Below are 10,053 nucleotides of genomic sequence, written 5' to 3'. Positions count from 1 at the left end.
TAAGCACTGCCCTCATTACATCTTATGAGGCTAAGCACTACCTCTATCATTACATAAGGCTAAACGCTGCCTTTCTCTGCATAGGACTAAGCATTGTCCTCATTACATTGCATGAAGCTAAGCACTACCTCCACCATTGCATAAAGCTAAACACTGCCTTTCTCTGCATTGGTCTAAATGATGTCCTCATTACATTGCATGAGGCTAAGCACTACGTCCACCATTGCATAAGTCTAAGCATTGTCTTTCTCTGCATAGGGCTAAGCACTGTCCTCATTACATCACATGAGGCTAAGCACTGCCTCCATCATTGCATAAGGCTAAGCAATGCCTTTCTATGTATAGGGCTAAGCATTGCCCTCAATATATTACTTGAGGCTAAGCATTATCCTCATTACATTGCATGAGGCTAAGCATTGGCTCCACCATTGCATAAATCTAAGCACTGCATTTCTGTGCATAGGTTAAGCAATGTCCTCATTACATTCCATGAGGCTAAGCACTGCCTCCATCATTCTATAAGGCTAAGCACTGCCTTTCTCTACGTAGGGCTAAGAACTGCCCTCATTACATTGCATGAGGCTAAGCACTGTATTCACTATATTGCATGAGTCTAAGCATTGTCTTCATCACTTGCATAAGGCTAAGCACAGCCTTTCTCTCCATAGGGCTAAGCACTGCCTTTTTATGCATAGGGCTAAGCACTGCCCTCATTACATTGCATGAGGCTAAGAATTGCCTCCGTTGTCGCATAAGGCTAAGAACTGCCTTCCCCTGCATAGGTCTAAGCATGGCCCTCATCTCATACAAGGCTAAGTGCTTCCTTGTCTTGTTCTCGCATATGCATAAGCATCATTTGTTCCCTCTATTAAGCAATCAATATCACCGCATCCTTGCATTTCATGGGCTGAAACATCGCCACATTGTCCGAAGGTGTCAGAGTCTAAAGGCATCACCTCATAGCCCGAAGACATCATGCCATGGCCTGAGGATCTCTCGAAACTGCATATCTTTATTCAAAAGCGTTATAGTCCAGAGGCACCATCCTCATAGGCCGAGGACACCATTTCATGGCCTGCGAATCCCTTATTATATGCTTCATGGCCCATGACGTCATGGTCTAAGGACATCATCCTCATCGTCTGAAAGACAACTCTCATTGTCCAAAGGGAATTTGAATCATGTTTAAATTTCCGTGATAACTATATATATTTACGTGCATCGTCTTTTAAGTTTTGCAGGTAACTTGGGATGTAACCGTTCTACAAACAGAAGCAATTCTCACTCCGGTTTGCGTTCACATAGTTCACATCCTTTGATTATCTCAAATGTAATCGATGACCGGTAATTGATTATTCTTTATTCCGTAACCGGCCGAACAATTGTCTTGAACATCCATAATGCTCAACTTCACATCCATAGCCCCCACCTAAAATTATCCGCCACTTATGACACTACCCTACCCAAAGAAGATCTTTCTTTGAAACGTACGACCCTTCTTATAACAACTCCATTGGTTTCGTTCGATGTTGGATCCAGAACTACACATTGCCTGATTCTCAAAATATCAAAGATATGTAGGAAACTCAAGAACTAGGGTTTGGCCCCTTTTTTTTTAAATACCTCATCCTCGTTCATTCGGACAAAATTAGTCATCATTTTCTATATCCGACAATTCTTTCATCATTCCCGGGTAAAGAGGGGCAGTTGTTGATACCTAATTTTGCCCTCATATTTTATAAAGTGAATCATATACTTCAAAAATAGCATTTTGCACTATTACCCAACTTATAAGGGCCATATAAGTAATTTCTACAATTTTCAAAGCTTTTAAATTAATTTCTTGCATTTTTTAATTATTCAATATTTACTGATTATTCCCCCAAATCATTTTTAGTAATTTAAACTGATTATTTATACCTACAAGTATATTTTATAATATTTTACTTCATTTTATATAATTATTTACATTTTTATACTAATTACACATTTTTGCATTAATAGCCTATACTTTAAAATTAATTGCGTCTATTATTTTATTTGAGGTCAAAAGAACTTCATTTTTTTACAATCTTCAGTTATTATTTTTAAAGTACTTATTTGTATCAATAATATTTTTTATATTTATTTAGATATTTTATTAATTTATTTTCCTTTAATTTCATTTGATTTAAAATCTGGCCCAAACTAGGCCAATTTTCGGACCATTCACCAGCCCAGACCCCCCAAACCAATGGCCCAATCACCCCAATCCAAACCAAACGACCCCTTGTGACCAACCCAGTCAGAACCCGCTGAAACAACCTGCCTTGCTTTCTTTAAAATCCTGGCAGTTGATCTCTCAAGATCAATGGCCCACGATCACCCCATCACTTTTTATTACCCAATCCCAAACCCTAATCCTCATTTCCCTCCGCCAAGCCGCTCCTAATTTCTCTCGTCCCTTCCTGCTCTCTTAAGAAACCCTAGCAGCCGCCTCGCCCCCCCTCCCCCAGTGTTCTCCGAATCCGATCAAATCATGGATCCTTTCCACAATTTACTTGACTTTTATGTGTTACCTCATTGTTACTTACATGAATATGGTATTAATTAATACTTGCCCGGTTTTGGCAAGTATCAAACCTCTGAATCAAGAGAAGACGATATTCCGTCTGCATACACTCATAACAAAGGTCGTATCGGTCCGATTCACCAAGATCTTTGCTAACTTTTTAGTTCTGTCAAACTAGGGTTTGTACTGTTTTCTCCTAATCCGATTAAAATCGATTTTTCATGTGATTATTTTCTTATTTCTGTGATTCGATTGATGTTTTCCTTTTATGATTTTGGTTAGTTTAATGCTATATAAACTCCTCCCCCATTTCCCCTAAAATGGACCTTAATCACTACACTCTCTCACTCTCACTCTCACTCACTCGATATTGTTATGAAACTATTGATTCTTGGCCGGCTGAAAGCCAAGGCCACCAGAATTTACTTTACCAACCTCCCCAGTGTGAGCAGCACTCGGTGTTCATCTAAAGCCCTTGTGAACTCTGATGCACTGGGATTGGGGTCCTACTGTCCTCTGTTGCTACTGATCTTTGAAGTATTGCTGAAATTTGTTCTTCTCTTTTACTTTTTTTTTAAGTTCTACTGGTAAGTATCTTTGACTCTCGCAATTTCATCCCTTTGCTTGTGTTCATGCCTTGTATATCTATGCCACTTAAGCTTTAGTGAACCAATATGATACTATGTCGTCTCTACTTATGGTCCTATTGGCTTTAAAGTTGTCTAGTAGCGCTATGCTTTTCTAGCATTAGAACCTGCCTAAAATTCTAAGTTTGATGTATGCCCTTGATTTTTGTTTCTCTTAGGTCTGCTTAGCCTAATATGTTTGTGTATGCCTAAATTCTTATACCTTTTTTTGTCATAGGTTCATCTCTCTACTTGCTTCAGATTCTTTGTGATAAACTAGCTTATGCCCAGAATTTGTCCTAATATATTACCTCCTGCTGAATTATTCGTGTAAAATGTATAGTTGATCCATTAATCATGTGATTTCTAAGTGCCAATATTGCCTGAACCTGTAAACAAACATGACATGCTTTCCTACTACTTGTAAATTTCAATGTGTGCTCCCTAACTTGTTCAAACCTTATAATCTGTAGGGCTGCCTAAGGCTTCTAGAGCATAGCTCAGTGTCCAGTTACCTCCCCTACATGAAATCAACTGGTGTTAATCTAGGTGCATGCCTACCCTGTTGATCCAAGTGGCATGCCTCTTGAACTCTTCTAATATTACGATTAAAGTTCAGCATGCTAAAGTTTCCCTTGTTAACTAATTGCTTGATCATCAACCTATTTTGTTATAGTTTCCATGTTAAACATACCATGTTAAGGTTTTTCTCTACTGATTCTTCTAGCTTTGATGATCAGATCCCTTGTCTAAAATACTTTAGGCTAGTCCAGGATGGTGTCTTGTTTCGAAACTTTACTTGAAGTAGTCTGCTATCCCATGATGACTATTCCTGTTACTTCAACTTAGTTTTCTGAAAATACAAGCATGTGTGTACCTTGTGAATGCTTCATGTAATCTTATCTATACACCTTGGTGAGAATTGTTGTTACTTACAGCCTTAAGAATTGAAGTGTATGTGGAGTTCTAGTTTGCTTACTTAAAACCTTGTGCAGTCTGATTGTATGTTAGTTTGGCATCCAATTGGGTAAGTGGGGTCTTTATTTGGGTGTGGATTTGTTGTATCTTATGTGTTTTTGTACTTGGGTATGGGATTCATGACATGTTCTAATGCTTTAGGTGAGCACGAGGTTTGAGTCTGCTGTTTGTGCGAAGAATGAGGCTGCTGAAGGCCCAGAAGTGTCACTAGGTTGTTTATGTGGGCTTGTAATTATTTGTTGGGTGTGTGTAATTTAGGCATATTTGAGCATGTATTCTTTCATTTGGGCTTGTAATAACAATAGTTGGGTATTAGTGAAAGTTGTGGGGCCGAGATACTCTATCTTCGCATGAATGAGTAGAAAGCATGTCTATAGGGCTAATTGTTTATTTGCTTGCCTTGTCCCGCTTTGGGAATTATCTGTACCATGTGTAGATTTTCTTGCCTATTCACTTAGGAACATGACTTAGGTCTAATACAATGTCTTAACTTGCAAATGTTAGAAAACATGCCTATAGAAACTAAAACTAGATTTATTGATCGTTACATCTAGATACCATGCCTATAGGACCTCAATTTGATAAATCAAAATTATCGTTGTTGCTATTCCTATCATATTGCCCGCCTAGACAACATGCCTATAGGGGTAAATAAAGCAAGTATGTGTTCTCAGCTATTTTGCTTCCAAGATACTAATTGTTTAGAGATCAGGCATATAGGATGTTACTACTCACCTAGAAAGCATGCCTATAGGAACCAAACAATGAGTAATTCTGCGTCTTTAATAGCTTCGCGCCCAGATGCAAATCGTGTAGAGATAAAATCTATAGGGTGATGTCAGTTGCCTAGAGATCATGCCTATAGGACCTTGAATAGAATTATGTATTAAAATCAAGTGCTTTGTCATGGCAATCTGCTCAGAAATACTGCCTATAGAACTTTTGTCAACTTTCGAATCGTTCAATCACATAGATATCATTCCCATAGGTCTTGAACAATTCAATACATCCTTGACTCCAAGCCTACCTACCTATTGTTGCCTGCCTAATAATATGAATGTCACTCATAACTGTCCGCCTACTTGCCTGTGTGCATCTGTGTCTAAATGCGGAGGCCAATTTGAGCCCTTAAGTGTTGATTATGTGTAGTCTTGATTGTTTTGACAGTGCGCCTAGTTTTATCATTTTGAGCAGCCTAAGGAAGTCTAGAACTACCAAAGTATTAGGTCCAAAGCCTCCTGGGCCATAGTCATGGGACGGGTAAAGCACGCATAGGGCACGGTTTAGAATTAAACTAGAACGCTTTAGGTAAACAACTTCAAGATAGTAATTGGGCAGCTGGAGATGATAGTATGTGCCCGCTGAATAATATGAGCAACCCTTATACTTAAGGGAGTTGCGAAGTATTATTTATGTTGCACGGGGTGATCCTTTGGGTTAAACAACTTAGGACCCCCCCCCCCCCCACCCCCATAGTTACTATTTATACACATGTTTGTGCAAACTTAGATCAAACTAGGACATACCTTGTAATCTTCAATTATTTATGTATACCCCATTTCTTTTGCATATACAGTCTCCTTAATATTTGTTTTATCTTGTAATTGGATGTTTTAGACTCCTTGTTACAATTTGCATGATCACATAGGATAACTATAGTTCAATAATCCTCACATAGCATAAAATTTGGTCAGGACCCATAGTTGTGGACCTCGAAGAGTGCCTAACACCTTCTCTTTGAGGTAATTTGAGCCCTTACCCGATCCTTGGTAATACGGACTAGTTAAAACAGAGTTATTTGCAAATAGGTGCCCTAACGCACTTTTAGAATCATTAGGTGGCGACTTTTCTTTTTTAATACCCATTAAAAAGAGTTGTCACATGTCGAAACCTGCTTTCGCGAGAAAACGGGGCGCGACATACATTATCCAATCTTATCCAATGGCTCGAAACACCACAAATAATATTAAAACCAAGATTCAAAAATTAAAATCCTTATATAAACTTTTAAATCTTCAAACTTCGTCGAACACGTCTGAATTACACTAAGTCATTCTGGATTATGCCAAACTTCACACACAAGTTCTGATCAACTAAATGAACATATCAAAAGTCCCAAAATACCAACCGGAGTCTGATAACATCAATGTCAACTCCCGGTCAAACCTATGAACTCTTCAAAACTTTAATTGCCAACTTTCGGCAAATAGAGTCAAAACCTTCTAGGAACATCCAAATTCAAATCTGAACATACACCGAGGTCCAAAAAACAAACTTGGTCATTTATTCCAACTTAAAGTTTCCAAAATGAGAATCACTCCTTCAAATCAATCCCGAACCTCTCGAACATCAAAACCAACCATACACGCAAGTCAAAATGCCTCATATGAAGCTACTCAAAGTATCAAACCTCCAAACGGGTTGCTAAAGCTCAACACGACCGGTCAGGTCTTTACATTATCCCCAACATAAACATATGTTCATCCTCGAACATGCCAAGTGTCATTCCAAAGCCGTCAAATAACTGTCTAATCTCCTCATACAGACACTCATGCACCTCGACCCATATAAGTCTATTAACACACTCCCGACTAAATATTCTTCCTTCGACCTTAACCCACAAAACATAGAGCCAAATTCCAACATCCAGAATTCCCTATAAGATCTGATTCTGGTATATATTCACTACATCAACTCGCAAAAGTTGCATCAAGTCATAAATTTATCCAAGGATGTAGTCGCACGATGTGCCCCTTAACTCATATGCACATACCATATCTTCCACCCTCAATAACTACTTATTACTGAACCAGATACCGATAACATACCTCATATTACATAGAACCCTGTGCCAAGCCCTTGCAACACTGCTAATAATGAAAGAAACTTGTAGAAACTCATAACCACCCTTTAGAACAAGTTATGGAGTTCTCTCACCCGACAAGAATCATCACAAAATTCTGAGCTAACTAATGGTATCCTTATTCCAAAAACACCTTATGTAAATCCGATTGCATTAGTTCCAGGTCCAATAACCTCGTCTCACCTAGTATAAGATGCTCGGCTGATAGGCCACATCAAATAACATCTAGAATATCATACGACACGATTCATGCGTCAAATAAGCAACAGCTCGAATATGACCAATAATGGAAAAGGAAACCCAAGTACGAGAACTATCCAGCATGTGTAATAGATATAACAACAAAACAAAATGCCATGAATCTGTCCCACAAAGGAGAAGTAAAACACATGAAATAAGTACAAGGAATCATATCCAACATATCACTGTTGCGGTTTGAAACCTGATCCCATAACATCCTCGTGAGAATTCCCATCAAGCTATAAACCTCATATTCATCAAATACAAGTGTATCAACAACAAGCATGCAAAGTGAATAAATATAACTCTAGGGAGATGGATAGCATAATGCGCTACACAAAATAAAAGATAACCACAACTATGGTGCAATGAGCAAATCGACATCTCGCTCGTGTATCACCACAAGGCCTAAATAGTGCCACTACATGTGTGTGAACAATCAAGTAGTCTCTAAACCTCAAGAATATAAGAATCACCATCCCTGGCCTCTAGCTCTCCCACTTAAATGACCGATACATCACGCATACACACCTCAGGAAAAACACTCCCATAAAATCTTCTACATCGAATAGCTAACACTGAACATCAATTGTTGTCAACCATGTGATCTCTGTTGTATTAGTCAAGCATCCACACATCAATACACAATGCATCTTCTACAACACCACCATTCTCAGGCGATATAAGATAATGCTAGCATACTCTTAAACATATAAAATCTCTCACACTGTCCAGAACTCATGACCTGTCACGACCCAAAATTCACGTAGCCATGATAGCACCTAAACCAACTCACTAGGTAAGCCAAACAACAATCAACACAACTCTAATGAAAATAATAAGAAATCAATAAGTGAAATAGCTGAATTTCCATACAATAACCCAAGCATTAGTATTACAAGTCATAAGGCTCTAAGATTTAGATTTACAAAGCTGGTATTAAAATAAATACATAAATATAACATCTGTTTGGATTATACATAAACAGAGTACGAATCCAAAACTACCAAGGACAAGTGGTAGCTATATCTGGAAAGCAGGTACATCTTCAATGCCAGCTTCTGTCATCCACAGCAGCTCAGCTCCAAAATTTGCACGCAAGGTGCAGAAGTGTAATATGAGTACAACTGACCCCATATACAAGTATCATAACTAACCTCGGCGGGGTATTAGAGGCCAGAATTATCAATGATACTCATTAATAACCTGTTCAGTTCATATATCTCACAAGTACACAACAGTAATATCATCATAAATCACGGATAAAGTCATCTCGGTACACATGACATAAAGTACCCAGCTTGGTATCAATTAACAATCCAACATATAGAGAAGATATGCATGATTAAATAAGTCAAGTCACACAGATTCACATATAGAGAAGATATGTACCATGTCTCATCTCCTAAGGTAAGGTAGCATATAAAGACGATATGCGTAAAGGCATGTATACACCCTGACACTAGGAAATAAAGAATAAATACATCAAAATCAGGTATACATCCAAAGAAAATTGCAAGTAGAGAAGAAATGCAATAACCAAAACACACCCCGTGCAATAACAAAAACACACACTGACTAGTTTTCCTCATACCGTATGTACACCATCAAGAGAGAAACATTACCCTAGGGGGATGGATCCTTATCAACATGCTGCACGGAAAACACAAGTGCCATAAATATCAACTGCATGGCGTATTCATACGCTAATAATCACAACCACACGGCGTATTCACGTGCTAATAATCACAATCGCATGGCCAATTCACGTGTCAATAATCACAACCACACGGCCAATTCACGGTCCAATAATCACAATCGCACGGACAATTCATGTGCTAAAAATCACAACCGCACGGCTAATTCACGTGCTACGAGTCAAATCCATAACACATAGGAAGAAGATATACAATAATACATGTACATGAGCAATGTATATCAAATTTCATACTCGTGGACTGGTATAAGTGACATGTTAAGGTGTATGCATGTGCGAAGTGTGCTACCATAGCTCAAGTCAAGCAACTACAACACAAAAGTAGCAATTATCATGTTCAATCAAGAGATTAACCTCTATGTAACCTCAAATATGGTTCAAGTGGCTCACAAAAGGGTACAAACATAAGAAACATAATAGCATGAAGCTTAGAAATCAATTCAAGGTATTTTAAAGCCTAGGTACTACCCCGAGCATGAATAAATATCATAGTACACACACATGGGCTCAACCCCACATATGTGCCCCACCTATAGCACATAGCCATCATAAATAACTCAGGCAACTAATGCCTTAACCAAGTTTAGGTAAGATACTTACCTCAAGCAAGCCAAAATAATACTTTAAGAATGCCTTCCCGTACAAATCAACCTCCAAACGGCTTGAATCTAGCCAAAGCAACTCAAAAACATCAAATAATATCATAGGAATCAAACCCAAACGATAAAGGTCGAATTTTTAATCAAATCCTCAAAGTCAACCAAAAGGTCAACCCCGAGTTCGTACTCCGGAACCCGACAAAACACACAAATACAGACAACTCGTTTGAATACAAGTCCAAATATATAATTGGTTTCCAGATACAACCTCAATTTCATGTTCAAAATCTTAAGTTCAAGTCAAATACCCCCAATTTCTTCTCTTCAAATCCTTGATTTAGATGTAATAATCCATGGAAAAATAAAATATATGATCAAAACAAAGTTAAATTACTTACCCTCAGAATTTGAGTGTTTATCTCCTCCAAAATTGCCTTATTTGTGCTCCAAGAATTCAAAAAGTGAAGAAAATGAACTCA

This window comes from Nicotiana tabacum, chromosome 2 (genome assembly GCF_000715075.1).
Source record: "Nicotiana tabacum cultivar K326 chromosome 2, ASM71507v2, whole genome shotgun sequence".
NCBI classification, from domain to species: domain Eukaryota; kingdom Viridiplantae; phylum Streptophyta; class Magnoliopsida; order Solanales; family Solanaceae; genus Nicotiana; species Nicotiana tabacum.
This window is presented reverse-complemented; position numbering follows the sequence as displayed.